General features: G+C 39.2%; 1 protein-coding gene across 1 annotated transcript in view; it reads right to left on the bottom strand.

Annotated features, from left to right (window-relative positions):
- Window positions 1-19,254, bottom strand: part of ZNF804B (zinc finger protein 804B) — a 245,359-nt gene that overhangs the window by 224,918 nt on the left and 1,187 nt on the right. The window lies entirely within an intron of this gene.

Here is a 19,254-nt window from a genome sequence, read left to right as displayed (position 1 = left end):
CAGGACTCCCTGTTAGCCAGCACTGACCTCTTGGCCCAGCTCCCTGGTTTTGCCTAAAGCAGATGCAATTGCTTGGAAGTGCCTGGAATAACAGGCTTGGTCAGAGCACGCTAAACACACAGCAACATTTATAGGCTTTTGCATTCAGAAAAGCAGGAAGACTTTTACAGAGTTCAGTGGCAAAAAAACTTGTCCAGAAATTGTGAGCGCCATGTTCTATGTCCTTCAAACCATGACCAAACTCCAAACCTAGTCTACAACCTCCCACAAGTGCTCTAATCATCACAAAGATGTTTGTACTTTAGTGGTTTTTTTCATTTTTTTTTTTGTAAAAAAAATCTTACGACCATCATGAAAATGGAAAAGCTAGATAATTGTTGAATTTCTTCATCTCTAAAAGTACATAGGTACCTACTTCACAGAGGCACTGCAGGAATGTATTAGTTAATGTTAAAGCATTGTGAACAGACAAGAGACGTATAAATGCCAAGTACTGTTACTACTACTGGAAGCAATAATAATAATACTTGACACTTGTATAGTGCCTTCCATCTGAGTATCACAAAGCACTTTACAAAAATCAATTATTAAGATGCTGTGAGGTGGGTAAGTATTATCTACCTTTTATAGGTGATGAAACACAGGCTCATATTGGTTAATTGAATTGCTAAAGTTATCCAGGAGGTAGGCATAGAGCCACAATAGATAGCGCACATAAGACCTCCTCTGTCATCTCTAACCACCAGGAATTCTTCTTCCCAATGTGTCACCTATTTGCTCTCACTTATCATTTTTGTGAGCTGTCTTCAACAAGTGGTTTTCATTACCTTTCCTATCATTACAAATGACAGAATTAAGGATACCACGCTAGCAAATATACCCCTGTCCCTTCATTTCCAGGATAGGTGTCATGTAGCATTACATGAATAATCCATTTACATGTAGTAATACCCATTAATATTTATTCTCTTTATTCTTTTTTACAGTTTTCATGAAGAAATAAAGTATAGCCTATTACAACAAAAAAAATTACTTTGGTAGATTTTACAAGACCAGAAACCATAAATAAAACTATCTGTATTCTTTGTAGTGCTAGAAACCAACACCCAGTTTTTGTTATTTTTACTTATGCTTATTAACATCATTTCTGGAAAGAAGTACTTCTGATTAGAGGAAGTTTCCTTAATGCAATTTACTCATTCTCATGCAAACAATGCACGACCTAATTACTTTCTCTTTTGCCCATTGATTAAGAGACAGTGGATTTTTTTTTTTTTTAATAACATAAAGTTATGCCTATATGGTCAGGAAGAATCACACGCCATCCCTCTGTACTGTCTCAGCTGCTCAAAGATGCTCGCTGTTAAATGCACCTGTACAAGTGAGTCCCACCTGCAACTCCCACTTCTGAGTTCAAGCACAAACCCATGCTGAAGGAGGTTGCATGGCCCCAGCCTGGGACTGCATCTCACCTTGTACACTCAAAGCACCTGATGTGAGACTGACTGCTTGCACTAATTATTTTGAATAATACATAAAGATATCAGTGACCTGCCATTTTTAGACTATCCTGAGCTTGATACAGATGACTACCACCTAACTTCTGCTAGAATTTTCTCCTTCATTAGCAAGTTCAATGTTTTGTTTGGTGGTTTTTTATTTTCCTAAAGTCAGGTACCAGCTAGACATTTAGGTGCACAGAGACTTTCACAGATTGGAAAAGGAAGAAATCTCATTAAATTTTTCAGAGCCAAGATGTGCCAAGTGAAGTATACAGGTATGCTGCCACTGGGCCCAGGCAAAAATTACTGACACTGTTCTCATATATTAATGTGAGAAATTATTAGTCTTGTTAATAGTAACATTAATTTATAGAAATGTAATATACATTTTTAACTTACACATTCATTTCCCTACATACATTCCTTCCCTCCCCAATAAGAGTATCACATTTTATCAGGAGAATACTAGATCCCATCTTCTCCAGCTTTAGTGAAAATGCATTTTCCTTTCCCTATTTATATATCTTGTAAAGATGGCAGCAATACTTACGTATTGTGGCTTAGAAACCGGATCATGTAAAGAGTCTACATGCACATATGCATTAATCTTTCCTGACTTCAAGGAGTTTCCCTTTCCTTTCTGCAACCAGTTCTTAATGAGGAAGCAAACTACACCCCTCTATTTGCCTCTTATTTGCACTACTTTCCCTCAAGATTAACGGAGGAGCTTCACTACTGCTGCTGCTGCTGCATCACACAGCTCTGTCTGCACAAGGTGCTTCTTGGAGGAAGGGGCCACAGTCACCTTTGCTTCCCTGTATACCCCTTTCCTCACCTTCTGCTCTTTGGCCTTCTCCATTTGGAGAGCGATGAGCCGAGGCCAACTGGATGAGGTTTAACAAGGCCAAGTGCCGGGTCCTGCACTTTGGGCACAACAACCCCATGCAACGCTACAGGCTTGGGGAAGAGTGGCTGGAAAGCTGCCTGGCCGAAAAGGACCTGGGGGTGTTGGTTGACAGCTGGCTGAACATGAGCCAGTGGTGTGCCCAGGTGGCCAAGAAGGCCAACAGCATCCTGGCTTGTATCAGGAATAGTGTGGCCAGCAGGAGCAGGGAAGTGATTGTCCCCCTGTACTCGGCACTGGTGAGGCCGCACCTTGAATAGTGTGTCCAGTTTTGGGCCCCTCAATACAAGAAACACATTGAGGTGCTGGAGCGTGTCCAGAGAAGGGCAACGAAGCTGGTGAAGGGTCTGGAGCACAGGCCTTATGAGGAGCGGCTGAGGGAACTGGGGTTGTTTAGCCTGGAGAAGAGGAGGCTGAGGGGAGACCTTATAGCTCTCTACAACTACCTGAAAGGAGGTTGTAGTGAGGTGGGTGTTGGTCTCTTCTCCCAAGTAACAAGTGATAGGACAAGAGGAAATGGGCTCAAGCTGCACCAGGGGAGGTTTAGATTGGATACTAGGAAAAATTTCTTCACGGAAAGGGTAGTCAAGCATTGGACCAGGCTGCCCAGAGAGGTGGTGGAGCCACCATCCCTGGAAGTGTTCAAAAAACGGGTAGACATGGCACTCTGGGACATGGTTTAGTCTAGTCTACCCTTGACTGGTTTAGTGTGGACTTGGTAATGTTAGGTTAATGGTTGGACTGGATGATCTTAAAGGCCTTTTCTAACCTAAACAATTCTATGATTCTATGATTTAGCCGGCTCACCATGTGTGTACTCTCTGCACTGAGCCATCATACAGTAGTAAGAGCAAAGCACATCATAGCTTTCTAGGAACAACCAGGGAGTCATAATGGAAGCAAGGAAAGCATTCCTTCATACAGCATTCATTATTACCTTCCTTTTCTTCTGTCCTTCCCTTCTCCAGGCTTGCTGAATGTATTTTTACCAAATTAATGCATAAAACAGAGGGAAAGGGAGGTGGTCGGATGTCCACAAGATTTCCAGTATTCTGTGAAAACACTACATGTTCCTCCTTCTGTCCTCAGACTGCAGCGAGGAAGGCTAAAATCAAATTTAGGTTCAAAACTCTTTCTGCAATAGAACATTCAGCAACTTTAATTCAAGTTGACTTAGCATGGGAAGTCATTGTGCATGTGAAAAAGACATCCCTTCAAAAAAGAATACAGGAACACTGTATTTCTAAAACAGCCAAAATATGCTGGCCTAAATTTTGAGCTGTCTAACACTGCCAACATTTTGATCCTTTCTTCTTTTGAAAGAACAAAAAAAAACCTAATGGCAAAAATCTCTTTATTAAGGGGAAAGAGAAACAGACAATTATTTGTCACAAAAACTCTAAATAAATTAATTACCCAGCCTCTGCAATGTGTTAAGCTTGTTCAATTTTGAAAAATGACAGAATATTAACAAAGGTATGACAGTCTTTAAAAGCACTATAATGGATAGTGTTGGGTATCCTAAGTCTTACACACAGTCCTTCACCCTAATAAATTTCTCTACACACATATGTTTACTATATAATGATACCAATGCTCAAATCCACATTAACAGCCCCACCACCCAGAGTATGAACTCACATCACTTACAATATCCTGCATAATACAAAATGTTCTTTGCTTAAAATCCAGTATCTTCCATACCCACACCATTACAGAATCAGTTTGTATTAAGTTTTATACATTTCTAAACTTTAAAAAGACACATTTCTGCTGTTGATTCTGAACATTGGATTACAACTTCTAACCTTTCCGTAGGAAAAAAACTAATTATACATCAGATCACATTCCAAACACAAGCAACGCTTAGCTTACTTTAAAGGCATTTCAACCTCAACATCTCAACCTTAGAGATGATTTAAAATGAACTCAGCTATATGACCACCTATGTTAACCTTGTCTGCTGTCAAGCCAAACCTCATAGAAACTGTCAGTAATCCCCAATTACCACTTTCCAACACAGGTGATATAATGATCTGAAAGTAATCTGACTGACTTTCTCCTTCAGAAAATAATTATAGGACTGCAAATATATTTGTACTCCATGAAAAACAAAAATGTTGGTAGAAATTTGGTATTATATTCCTTATAGAAGAACCTAATGTATTCTTTATTTGCCATTGTTTTTTGTTAATAGGCTATGCCTATATTTATTTAATAATATGGGGTTTTTATTCAACTAGAAAAAATTCAAGACCTTTATGTGCCAATCATAAACCAAAATAACACCAAGAAATCTTCTCCACTTCAGCATACGCAGGATCAAGCCCTAAACTGACATTATCCATCACTGTGTGTGTATAACACAAAATTAATTTGATATGTTAATTTTGTACTCTGTGGTAGTATTTATTCTTAAATTCCCTTGGGAGCATAAAATGTTCAAAGAATGAGTAAGATGTGCCACTGCATATGGCAAAGTAATTGCATGGGAGACAGGATTTTCTATAAACATTTTTACAAGAGATTTTGCTGAAAATCATGAAAGCCAAGCTCAGAAAAACTCCTTGAAACTACTATGAGAAGCACAGATTAATTCCTGTACAAGTTACAGGGGGAAATAATGTACCTTTCCAACCTCTCGCTGTGTACAAACGCCAGCCCTCGGTGCGGGGCTGAAGCAGCAACCTGCTGCTGCATTCTCCTCCCCAGCCTGCCATAAGCACTCGGAGCACCTGTGACGCTTTGCCAATATTAACAAATGGCTCAGACATAAACTATTGCACATGCCTGCCTAAAAACTACGCTTCCTAGGGACATACCTACTGTGAAAAATTGTGCTCCTGCAACTGAAAAAGCTATTGATTCATTCCCTCCTTTACGCAAAATCATTCTTAGCACCATATGTGAAGTGGGGAACTCTTTAATTTTTTCCTGACAAAAGCTGCATTTTCTCAGACTTTTAGTTTGTGATAAATACACTCAGTGTGCTAACAGAGCAACAGTTTACAGTTTACACACACTAATAAAAACACTGGGATTACAGGCATGCAAGGGAGGCAGCTCACTTACCTGTGTACTAAAACCAACCTTCTTCCATTACATTGCCTGTAACCCATACATACCCCCAGACTAACTACACATAAATTAACTAAAATCCTATGTAGCCTGTATCTGTGTTTCAGCTGCTTTGGGGGTGGGATTAAACCAGTGCCAGTAGGCTAAATATCACAGTGAGAGAGCTGAGTCCATTTCCAGCTGCAGTTGCAGACTAGTTCATTAACCAGCTACACAGAGAGAAAAAATATCCTCACACACAATTGCCAAAATTCTGTTTTCCAAAGCTTTTACTCCTTTGTGTCAATTATTTTAGATCTACCGTCATGTTGCAGACCTTTGTCCATGGATGAATACCTTTTCTCTAGCATGCTATCAGTATAAAAACAAAACCAATAGAAAAAAAAGTGTATTATCCCATATTTATCTTCCCCCCTTTTTTCTGTTCCTTTCACCTTCCCGAGGCAGTTCTCCCCAGCCTGCTGAACCACGATGAACTCCAAGCACATCTCAGAAAGGTAGGATGAACAACCCAGCCCTTCACAGCTCCATCTTCTGTGTTCTCTTGCAAGTTTCCTCCTGAACTTTTGGACAGAGACAGAGCGAGCAGTGACTAGTAGGTACACACTGCACATCGCGTAGCACTGCTAGCGGACATACCAAGAGGAGGGCCAGCAGAGAGTTATCATATATATCCACCCCAGTTAGAGAAACTGAAGCAGCCTCACAAAACCTCTGGCATCCCCATAGATATAATTTTTCCGGACTTAACTTTCTAGTAGTAATTTTCCAGACTCATCAGATCATCACTTAGTATCACGATGGAAATATTTACTAGCTCCAGATAATGAAGCAAGGTACCTCCATATCCCACTTGCCTAATGGTGGCTTCAACAACATGAAGGAATAAGACTACCCAAAGGTGAATCCCTTTTGTCCAGCAAAGCACCAAACTCAAAAGTTTCCCAACACTCAGTGACCTGCAATCACCCAGATCCCCACAGCATCCCTGGTGTGCACTCACCTGCAGAACTGAAACTGCAGAGTGACTCTCTGCTCTTGTGAAGAGAGAATATCTTATGTGGAAATAAATGCCAATTTCATCCAAGGGCAGGGTCCCACTGAAGTCATTAAAAAGCAAGATTCCTCCTCGAGCAGCCTTACAGATAATGATTGTTGGCAAGTTTCTGGTACATATTATGTTAGAGGAAATTACCAGCATGGCAACACTGTAATCTAAGAGGAAGAGAAACAAACAGAAATCCCTAACAAGGCAGCTAAACATACAAACCCAGAAAATCTAAACCCAGAAAATCCAACTTATATTGTTAATAAAATATTGTGCATTAGATTCCAAAAGAAACCTGAAAATGACACTTGTCCTCCATAGGAAATGAATCGCTTCACTACATCAACAGCTGGTGTTAACTGGCCTAGCCACTCACTCACTTATGCACAAAAATTGTAACAGTGGAGAACAGGATATTAGCTTAATATTCAGACATTAAGATAATACAAGGTTATTGATTAATATTAATTAATATTGGGATATTAAGTCTGATCACTAATTCACATTTCAAAAATGCACTGCTCTGCGTTTCTAATCCAGCAAAAGTTGCAACTGACTTTTGTGGAGCTTTTTCTCTGCTGGAAAGATGAAAAGTGCTTTATATGTGTCTTTTACTTAGATCTGATTTATTCCAACCAGAAATCTGGATCCTGAAAGTAAGTGGCACTGATGTTACCATGATGAGAATCTAAAATGTATAATATAGCACCATCCCATAGTGATAACCCCAGAATTGTCCTCCTTAATGAACATCTATCTTCTGTGAGGATAAGGAATGTGGAAGCATGTTGTGAGTCAAACTGTGTGCTCTCAGGGATGTGTGCAAATCAAAGAGGTGCTCCAAAAAGGTGTCCTACTTAATGTGTGAATATATACGCTATAGCAGCATGGTTTGTAATTAAGCAGCATTGTTTGTGTTTCAGTAGTCCAGAAAAGACAGTCACTGTATAAAGTCCAGAAAAAATATACAAGGTTTCATTTTTGGAGCGTAGTTGCATTTCCCTTCTAATTGAAATTCTGTGACTGAATCACAGTGATGCCTCAACCCTGGAGGTCTTAGCAACTAGTATTCACTAACTTCAGCCAGATTACTTACTAAATAAAATCTAAATAAAATCTAAATAAAATCTAAATAAAATCTAAATAAAATCTAAATAAAATCTGAGGACCAGATCCACGCTGGCATAAATCAGCCTTGGAAAATGCAATCAATTGAATAGACTGATTCACACAAGCTAAAATCCTGCCCTGAACAGACAGTCATTGGGCACTTCTGCTCCCTGGGAATTTTAAGGATGCTCAAAGGAACTACAGAAAGCACTCGAAGAAACTCATTATGATTCACCAATATCCTCTCACCTGCTCTTTATCTTTGAAGTTTGTTGCCCAAGTGGTGAAGCTGAGCTTTCTGTCATTCAGTCAGCATATGCATATCATTTTTACTGGGACTCCTCCTGTCAGGAGCACGAGACAGATCTGTAATGGTATTTGTGAGGAAATCCAGCTGCTCCGTCTGATCCACCCACCAGACTGCTGTCAGGAGATCCAGCCACTACACTTCAATCTTCAGATGTCCCAACACACTCCAAGATACAGTCCTATCTTCTGCATACCCTTAACGGAGCTGGAGCCTAGGCTACACTCATTCCAGTAACTAAACAGAGCCAGGTCATGGGCTTAAGCACTAGCACACAACTCTCAACATAGAGTTTTTTTACAATGCTCCCCAGCACAATTTTGACTTATGGCACCCACCATTCACTCAATGCCCAGTTATAGTCTGGGGAACAACAGCAGATGGGCAATGTTCCCTGTAGGTGGCTTGGAGTTCCATATAGGGGAGGGATTTCAAAGCCTCCTAAAAAAAGAAGGGAGGCTTTTACCTGCCTTTACTGAGCAGCCCATGTCAGTGCTATCAAACTCTTTTGGAATGGAAACTGCATGCTGGTAATGGTCCCTGCCCTATCCTACTTCCCAAACCCTCTCCAAGAAGTGTTTGGGACAGTGTTATTTGGTCAACACCACAAGCATACTAGAAACAATGCTCACAATTTCACAGCTTAGCTGATTAAGCTCCAGTGCCTGGCACATTCCCTGGTGTTGTTTACCAATACACACATAGCCTTTGAAGATTTGAGCCTCAGCACTTTCTGTAGCAAACTCATTTGCTTTGCAATTAACCTCCCCATTCACATTTACTACCCCCTTTCCTTTCCTCCTTCCAGTCACTACTGAAAACCAAGTCCTCTCCATGCCTGCCAGCTGTAATGCCTACATGTCTTTGTTCATTGTCCTTCAGAGCAGAGGCAAGGATCCGCATTTTTATTGTTTGTTCTACTCACTGTGAAGTACAGTGTACAACTGCAGTACTAAATCACTGTACTTGAGGGCTCATTCTTAATATGCAGATCTTATCAAAATATATTAGTACCATCAAGTAGAAAATTGACACCTCTGTGTTTCTTCAGATACCACATATCCTTTTTAACTCTGTAAGAGACTTGAACCCTACAATTTATCCTATAGTATGCTGTAATCAAAAGCATCAATCTTTTTAAGGCTGTCTAATGCCTAATGCCTACAGTCACCAGCCTTATTAGCCAGAGGTTAGAAGTACAAACATAGCTAAGTACATAACAATGATAGAAAAGAACAGAGTTTCTTTTATAACGTATAACATGAGCAGCCATACCTTTTATTGTAAGGAGACAGCTCAGAATGCTTTATGTATTTAAAACTCTTCAGCATAAGGCGCTACAATTACTTAATCAGTTATTATTCTTAACAGGCAATCAGGAAGCCAATTAGGATTTCTGTAACAGCTCCCAGGCAAGTGGAAGGTCAAGATCTGAACTTTACCTGAGCAGACATAGGAAGAAAGGCTGCCAGTGATTCATCACATTCACAGTGATCTCACCTGCTCACTCTGATTATTTTGCTATGTTTGAGGGCATGGTTTGGGATGGTTTGGGTTTTTTTTTTTTAATTATCCAAGGTTATAGTATTGCTTGGTACAATGATAAATCACACTAGTTAAAATAGTTTCTAAAAATACATATTTCAAGTACTTTTTTAATCATAACTTTATTCTTCAGACAGTGCTACTCAGAGCATCAGGAAGACAATATTACTGCAATTGGACATATTTTGGCAAAAGCTTGGGATAAGCAACCATATTTGGGTAGAGGCAAAAGGCATTCAAGATCCTTTCATTTACAGATGAACTCCAGATTTAAAAAGAAAAGCCCTGAAAACTGTTTTTCTATTGGAATATTTCTAAGCGTACATACCTAATAAGCCTCATTTGCTATAGCTTAAAGAGTGAGTCTTCAACAATAGACAGTGGAAACAAAACATTTGTGCTGTGGATTTTAAGCACATTTCTCTGCCTTTGGTTTTATTGACCGTGAAGATTATGCAGGCTCTGTTAAGTCATTCTGTAAACTTGTTTAAACCCCTTTCAAGGAAACACATTTTTTAACTTCTTCCAATTTGCTGTTTATAATGATCTCTACTGAGGAAAGTGGTCATGTGTGCATATCAACATAAATATTTAAAGGCTGATCTGACAACCCACAGATACCAAATTCAATCACCTACAACATCAGTGATTCTTTAAGGTGAAGAAATAATAGTATCAATAGATACCGAGGCTAGTAGACAGCTGTCAAAAAAGAAACTAAAAAAAAAATAACCCAAACTTATTTGCTTTATTTTCCTTTCCCCATTAGAATTCATAATATGGCATACGGATATAACCCTCTATTTCAGCCATCGTATCTGCTTTATATAATAAAAAGCCCAATGCTGTCAATACTCTTTTTTTTTTTTTAAACCTCACAGAATGAAAACTTGTTCCCCAATAATAAGAAGAGAGCTCTAAACCTGTGCTGCACAGATTTATTAACCTAGCCAAAATGAAAGGCGTATCTTTCTCCACCAAGTGTTATCATTTTCAAATAAGACATGTCCTCTAGGGAATAAATTTAGAGACCGTGTTTTGTTTATGTTGAGGGGAGGTTTAACTTCTGAGATAAATAACCGCAATGTTGCACCTGTATTTTTTGAAGTTTAACTTCTAAAATGCACTTATTATAATGCTAAGCAATAAAACACATATATTGTACAGTATATACCCAATAAAAAACTCCTATTCCACATGGTATACAATACACTGGTGATAAACAGGTCTTCAGCAGAAGAGATGAACAAAATATAAAACCAGCAAGTTTACATATTCAACACTTATTTCAATGTCATTCATGTTTTATAGGATACAAATACAATGTCTGCATCAAAGAGCACAAATCTGTGATTTTCTCTATTGATTATTAGTAACCACAAAAATTTATCACTCCCAGAAACAGCACTTTTTTAAAGCGCTGTTTATTTTTTTAGTAAATCACTGCCTCCAACATTGCTCAGACTTCTTTACATTGCCTCTGCCACACTGAATAGCCAAGGATATATTTATCATTCCAATGAAAATTTGAAATCTTTGTATATAGTACTGACCTAATCTTCCTTCATTTGGCTCACTAAACTATTTTTTTCACATAGGTTTTGCTATCTTTTCTTTAAAGTGAAGTAAGTGTACATTGAAACATTGAAGTGAAATGCTAGTGTCCATTCATGTAGATGCATACAACATAATAATCTTGGACTTTTATCAAGGAAGAGCAGCAGTATGGCTTTATAAGGACTGCAGTTAAGCATTCAGACAGCTAGGAGAAGCTGCATATGTATTCAGTGACATTTATAGGATGTATATTTATTATTTAGTGCGCACAAACTACTTGCATGCATGTCACCACATTGTGTGTTTTTGTCTTTTGCTCTATGGGGACCTGCATGACTGGACTTTTTAAATTTTATTTTCTAAACAGGTTCTCAACAGCTATGTGACAATTTCTGATCTGGTGCGATCTGTGGCCTTGTGGGTTGTAGCCATCCTTGATATTCTGTCCCTTACACTGCAATGCCTTCCAGCACAGTGGAGCAGTCAGAGCAGCATCTGCAAGTAAGCAGTGCCTTTCCCACACAGAGAAATCCTTATAATTACCCAGTCCACTGATCACCTGCCTTAGCCAGCATTTGGGCCACAATATTCACCAAGAAACCAATGAAAGGATCACTGCAGATTCTTTCCCTGTCAACCTGTAATGCATCACCAGAAGCTGCTTGTAATCACAGACAAGGGCTCAAGAACAGGCTCAGAATATCAAGATTCGAACTCGGTTTTCCAGTGTCTAACATAGGGTGGCATGAATATACACATTTTGTTCCTTCTTAGACACCCCCCCCCCCCCCCCCCCAAAAAAAAAAAAAAAAAAAAAAACCAAAAATCAGTGGTCAGAGCTTTTCACACCTTACAGAAAGTCATACTTCCACTGAGGATGTAATGATTAGCACAGAAAAGTGAAGATTAGTATAGAAGAATAATTTGTATTGATCACTTTTGAAACCCACAAAAACCTACTAAAATTAGAATGATAAAAATCTGAATATGAAAACTTTTCTTTGAAAATAAAAAATACATAGAACAGCTTAATAACTGTAAGAGTTTGCATTTCTAGCAGACCCTCTGATCATAGTATTCATACAGATTTCATTTGTAATTTTAACCCAGAAATCCCATCTACTGTATATTTTGCTATCAAAGGGTGTATTTTAGGAAGTTCTGTCCTTACACTTTCCATTCTAGTTTCGCAAGCCTTCCTAACATGTTACAGTCTAAGTTGGAAACGCAGGCTGCAGATTTACAGCCGATTACAACTGAGAATTTTCTCAGCAACATCAAATACATCTCTCCAGTTCAGTCTGAGCTGAATATAGATAGAATATTTCTGTTGACACAAATGCACTAAATCTGGTTTAGAATATGTTCCAGGGAAAACATCAATTGAGGAATTGATATCAACTAGAGTTGATTAATGTATGAATTGTTTCAGAGCCGCATGCAATCTCCCAGCAATAGTTCTATTTCTTTACTTGAACCAGCTTGCCAATTATCATTATGCATAACTATGAAACTGGGACAAAATTTTGATGATGATGTTTACATCTTATCCAGTATGCACATAAATTTAGTCTAGTATAAAAAAAAAAGCTGTCATTAAAGTGTCTTACAACTGGGTACAGAACAATACATTCTGAGCAGTGAACAGCATTTTCAGGCATGTGTACATACACCATGACAAATCTTGTTACTCATGCGCAGTAGTTGATTGTACAAGACAAGCAGTGATATGTGCCCACATAAAATACAGAAATGCAGGAATGAATTCTGGATATCTAGCTCTAATATTACAGTAGCTGCCTCTGGTATCACCTATGCAGATTATCATCATGAATCAAGTTATTTTAATACTGTTCATTCAGAGTTTTGAAGGTTCAAAGGCTAACAGCAGAGCTGGTTGAATCTTGAAAAAACAGTGTTTGCAACTGTTGATGTGAATGCTAAAAAGCTCTTTTAAAGGATCATCTTATTGCTATTCAGAAATGTTTGCATGCATGGACTTCTGCATGCATATATGTTTGCAAAATGACTGTTTTTCCCCAGTGAAGACTGCTTAATTCCTTGGAAGGACAAACTGGATTTTAATGCTACTGCATGTTAGGTTGGGAATCCTGGTTCCTGCGGGCCCATGTACACACCTGTACTTCTCTTTGACATGACTTGACCCTGTAATAAACTTAATTTGACCTTTTAAATAAATTATCTCTGATCCATGATTTTTTTTTTTATGGTTGTAGGTATAAAAAACTTTCACAGTAAGATCCTAAATCTTGATCTCTAAAAGAGGGATTACAGCTTCTGCTGTGTGTTGTAACAAATGTGGTGCACTCTCTTCCAGAGTGAAGACCTTGAGAGCATCATGGAAGATAGGTCCATATAAGAAGCCAGGCTTATACAGGTGGATATACACATAAAGTGGTAAAACTAAATCTCTCACAGTGTACTACAGTGGCATTTTAAAATAACAGTATTTCAGCAGGGAGATAAAAACATTTCAAATTTCTATTTTTTTTCCACAGAAAAGTCAACATTTTTCCCAGGGGAATATTTTTCCACACTCTTCTTAATACACCCCACAGATTTCCTAATACAAGTGAGAAAAATTACATTTGCAGGTAATGATGATTTAAGTCTTCTAAAGTAATCAGTTGAGACGTAATAAAAAGACTTAACAAAGGTTCTTGGTGTTAAATGCCAAAAAACCACCAAATCAAAAAAGCCCTAAGCCTTGTAGCCAAAAGCTACACAGTCCATCAGGGAAACCCAAGTAGGAAAAAAGCCTGCGCTCTGGCCAGTCTTTAAAAGCTTTCTTTTCCTTCTCCGTTTAGCAACCTTTTGCAGGGAACTCTTGCAAATCCTTTTTGGCAGGGAATAAATAGATTCAGATTACGAGATTCTTTTGACCACAGTTTTTATGCAAGGAATCTAATCTCAAATGAAAGTATTTCCATAAACAAAGCTACTCCCTTTGTTTAGTCGTTAAGTGGTCAAAACAAAACGTTCATTTAGCCAGAGGAAGGAGCTGGAGCATCCTCCCCAGCGCAGGCAGGCGAGCGCTTGCCATGGACAGCACGTGTGGGCAGTAGTCCAGAAAGCAGGGCAGGAACAGGCAGAGGAACAGCCTTTAATGCTTAGAGCCTGCTTAACAGCTCAACCCACTATCTGAGGGAGCACCTGTTTCACAAACACTAGGTCTCTACATCCATTTTCAAACTTGTACACAGTGCAGAATAAAAAAAAAAACCCTGAACTGCTACACTCTGGGTGAGTAAAACGGGTATGAACTGAAAGCAAGAATGCAGATGGATATAACAGCAATAACTCTGGAAGTAATGGACAAACAAGCATTGCCACATGCAAAGTAAGAGAGAAATCGATCTGGTTTTAAGAACTCAGTTGAGGGACCAATAAAAATATTAGAATGCTGGAAAGGCGCTGTCAAACATAAAGCACCTGTTTAACATTACTGCTAATTGTGGGTGAAGGAAATGGCCCCAGCAGAAATTGGTTGAAGATGATTAAATTTAATTGCAATGCTACATACAAAGTGCTACCCACTGACTGAATTAGAAACAAAATATGCTTAGAAGTGTTCCATACCACAAAACCAGGTTTAATACAAGGCATGAGCAGCAAGGCTACATGTGGCTAAAAACACATTCATATTTTCTGAAAGTTCTTTCCATCTCTCATGTGTTGCAGAAATGCACAGAAAGCACAGTGATAGGAACCACAAAAATCAGGAAATAAGGTCACCATAAGACTGAGTGTGGGCTACATGAATGCTTATGTTCTCCAGCACGGTGAAGGCATAAGGGTTGGTAGGAAACATACTCAGCCCACTCTGAGACACAAAGTGCCAGGAATCAATGCAATTAGAAATAGTTAAGCAGGAGTGCCTTTCCTCAGTTTGCCTAAGGCGGGTACCTTGGTAAGCCAGCTCCACACTTTCAGCAGAGCGTGCAGGATCCCCCCTGGCAGGTGGCCACTTCTGCTGGAGGCAGCTGCCAGAGACACTTGGCACAGAAAAGTGAAAGTACCACTTTTCATTTTCTTTCCTATTTCTCCCTCTTTTTCCCCCTACATTATTTTGTTAGCACAGTTGGGATTTTTCCCCCCCTTTCCTTTCATAGAAACTACCCAAACCACATTATTTATTGGAGCTGCTGGTTCATTATTGGTCCCTTTATATTACATTTCTTAATTGAAATTTTACTTCCCGTGCATTTTCTGTGGTAAAGCCTAGAGCATACCCTTCCTCTCTGCTTTCAGTGTTCTTGAGGGTACAGCCACAGCGCTGAGGGATAACTTGCTTATGATCCAAAACTTATGAGTTATTTGGTCTTCCAGCTAATCACCCAGACACACAGTGGATCCCCCTTTTAACCTGCTGCCACCTAGACCATACGATACGCATTCACCATGTCTAGCCTTTAAATTGCTTTCTGACAACTGTGCTTGGCACACATCTCTCCTCAGTGGTGGCAAACAGAAAACTGGCATTCTTTGTGGCAGACTCGGTTGTGCTAGCATTTCCCCATCAGGCTCAGGCATATGGAGAGAGCTGCTCGTGCCATGCCCCCGCCCCCGTTCTCTGCGGTCCCTCAGTCCACAAACGCTTACATTTTCTAAGAAGTTTCCCAGTGCCCAGTGTTGTTATCTGCTACAAAGAGTAACAAGGTGCTACTCAGCCCTGGCTGTGCTTGCTTTAGTGCTGGAACAGCATGCTTGTGGCTCAGTCTCAACTAAACAGTTATTATTTCCAAGTACCTGCAATGTATTTATTTAGAACTACTGGAGCCTCTGGACACGGGGGGAGAGCTGTGTTTTTTAAGAGGTAGCTCTATGTAACAGAGAAGCGTTTCCCACCCGCCCCCCCCCCCACCAAGGAAATTAGGCAAGCACTAAGTGCAACGGAGCAGCTGCTTGACAGCCTTATTAGAAAACAGCTTAGAGAAGTACGTGAAAAATACTGTATTCAGCTGAAGCTGCAGGGAAGCACGGAAGAAAAATAATTAGCGAAGTCAGAAATTGGCTAAGGCACTGGGTCTTCTGAGCCTTCTATTTCATTCAAAATACAAAGGGATCTTTAAATAACAAGTAGTAAACGAGACTTTGTTTATATCTCACCTTAAAAAGCCACAAGCAGAACAGTGCACCCTAATAACATCCTTGGCTCAGAAATGATTCAGAAGCAAGGGGGCCATCTGCTGAATTCCCAGTACCATTTTCTGCTGTATCCTGGAAGATTTTCTTTGGAAGTTTCACAGCCGAGTCCTTTTCAGTGCCAGCTTTGCTAGGCCTGTGAGGTGTGGCAGTAAACCTCTGGGCAGATTTGGCTGCAGGTGAATATTACAGCATATCTATCATGAACGCAAAAACTAAACCCAGTACACTAATCAATGTAATCTATTCAAGACTCAAAAGTCCTGTAGACAATGTCATCAGTCTGAAGTATATGTAATATCTCTGTATCATAATGCATTTCATTAAATAGAAATTTTCAGAGATGGAAAACGTGCTCATAATATGTTCGTGAACATAACTCTCCAGATAAAATAAAAAAAGGTTAAAGCACAGAATCAGGTGTCTGAAATAAGCAAATTCCTTCTTCAGCTTACTGTCCTTTATCCTCAGTAATGTTGGCACCACACTTGAAGCTCAGCATTCCCTTTCCTGTGCAAGCCTATCACAAAGACACTGATACACAATTCACTGGTGACTGCTTCTAATTCCACTCTTTCTGAATTCATTACCACTAACTTCAGACCCCAGCTTCAGAGCATTCATAGCTAGTCTCTTTTCCAATGTGTGAAAGTGTGCAAAGGAAAGGTAGCATTTTTAAAAGATTTTATGACAATGTCACCACATATCCAGATGCACAAAGTGCATTATCTTTGTAGTCCTCCATATATTGTTGTTCTTAGTACTGCTACAGCTAAAGGTCTGTCCGCACACCAGGAAGAAGGATCAGAATTTTTTCTGACGTAATAATTGCAAAGTATGTTAAATAAATACTACAGAAACATCCAGACTGAAAAATCCTTGTTCATATAGCCATGAAATTTGATAAAGGTATTTAAAATATTCACTACTGTTCTCATTTCTTAAAGCATAGCCTTAAGTCTACTCACATTTCATGGTCTGTTAATACAGAACACTTTAAATATAGAAAGGTACATGTTATCCGTTAAAGACTATGTAGGCTCATGCATAAGATAGCTCATAGTGTACAAATATAAGATTGTTTAATGGTACAAACTATAAAATCAAATCTTCAAGGCTGCCTCCAAGTTCAGCATTTTAAATATGACTGCAAGACACAACCTGTATCTTTTGAAGTTATAGTCAGGAGGTATGCACAAGCACAGAACAGGGAATAAAAATAAATGCCACTTGCTTCAGACTTCCTTCTTAAGTATAAGAAGTGGTCCCAAGTTTAACTCGTAGCTTACTGAAAATACAAATAGTTGGAGGGTTCGTTTGCATTTTGTGGGGTTTTTTTAATGCTTAAAGCAGTTTTACTACCTCAGTCAATACTAGATCTCAATATGCATCACTCGTGCATCCATAATGCAAAATGTATCCAGGTGTTGTTTGCTGTTCAGTGTCCCAGCATCATACACACTGATGAGCAAGAAGGATATGGTCTGGAAAGTTACAACTTTGTAGGCACATGCAGATTACTCTAGAAAATCACTGCTTTCAGTATTTAATAGCAAACTATTACCTACTTTGCCAACTAAGCCTCCCTTATTTTTCTCCTAAAATCTGGACTCCCATATGAAAATATGAAAACAGCATATATAAAACAGTAGTAAATGCTAAATATCAAACACATACAAGTAAAAGAGTTCTAGAACTACAATTACCCAGCATTAATAAAACATTAATTTATCATGTAGTTTTATTCCCATGAGCTGTCCATCACTCCCTCTCCACAGTGAGCCTATCACCTCAAAAGCCTGACTAGCTTCAAGGAGTGGCCACTAAAAAAAGCAAAAGGAAATAAACAAAAAAAGAAATGTGTGTGAAGAAGTGAAAGTTTTCTCTCAAGAATTCAGAATGAAACCTAAGTATTGCTAAAATTCAGTCCTTTCTATAGAAACAGTCCCAAACCATGTAAAGCATCCCAACTCCTGGTCATGTATTGCAAAAAGCAATTTGCATGTTATGCAAAAAACAATACAAAGTGCTCTTGCTACTTGTTTCAAACTCTGGCAAGCTCACATGAAAGAACGTTTCTATGAAGTGAAAGAGACCTGAGGTTATTTTCAACTTCGTAATTTTTTTCCCTTTTCCACTAAATCATAGATAGTTGGCTTCAGACTAAGATGCTTCAATTTAAAGCAAAATCCTTTCTTTAAAAAAAAAAAAATACACCTTTGAGCAATAAGAAACATCAATACAATTATTTGTTGGCCTTCTTCTCTGATATTCGCATTTAAACAAAAATTACTCCAAGCTGATAGCAGAACTATGTTAAAAATGATGATTTGTTAATACAGTCAGACAATTACATTTATTTCATTAAGTATTTAGACTGAGAGGAGTGGTGTGCATACTCAGCAGGTAGCTAGAAAAAAAGGGAAAGAAGTTGCAAAGTGAAGTATTTGCAACACGACACTTTGCAGGGTAATACCTTCTGATACTCCTCAACTTGAACATCAGTTGTTAAAGTTCTACTAAATACAAAGTATTTACAATCAAGCTTCTTCCCACTTTAGATCTCTGAGGTCTTTTCCTTTTTACCTCTATAATTTCGCACAGAAATCTCAGTTAACATCTCCTGCATTTCAGGAGCTTCCACACACAAGTGTGGATCAGCTCCACGGGTCAGAGAACATAAACACAGCTCAGCCAACATCTGATTGATGACACCTACGGCACAGTTGTGTTACATTGCACGCGAAAGATACAGCAGTACAAGGTGTAGGTGCTGTATCAGAGTGCTGGCGTACGACACAGAAGGGATTTTGGAAGCGTACCGAAATATTTGTCGCTTTCCGTCGTCGAACGTCAAGAAACCGAAAGCAGAGCCTTTGTCATCACAAGCAGCTTCCGCAAGGTGCTTGGGGTGCAGGTGTGTTACGGGGCACAACCCGGCACTGCCGAAGCCGGAGGGAGTCCCCTCAGTGGGGGGGTGGAGGCGCCCCCGGGACCTCCGCAAGCCCGGTGCGGAGCATGGCCAGTCCGCACCCCG

This window comes from Pelecanus crispus, chromosome 2, assembly GCF_030463565.1.
Source record: "Pelecanus crispus isolate bPelCri1 chromosome 2, bPelCri1.pri, whole genome shotgun sequence".
In the NCBI taxonomy this organism is placed as follows: domain Eukaryota; kingdom Metazoa; phylum Chordata; class Aves; order Pelecaniformes; family Pelecanidae; genus Pelecanus; species Pelecanus crispus.
Note: the sequence above shows the minus strand (reverse complement) of the source record. Positions and strands in the feature narration are given on the sequence as shown.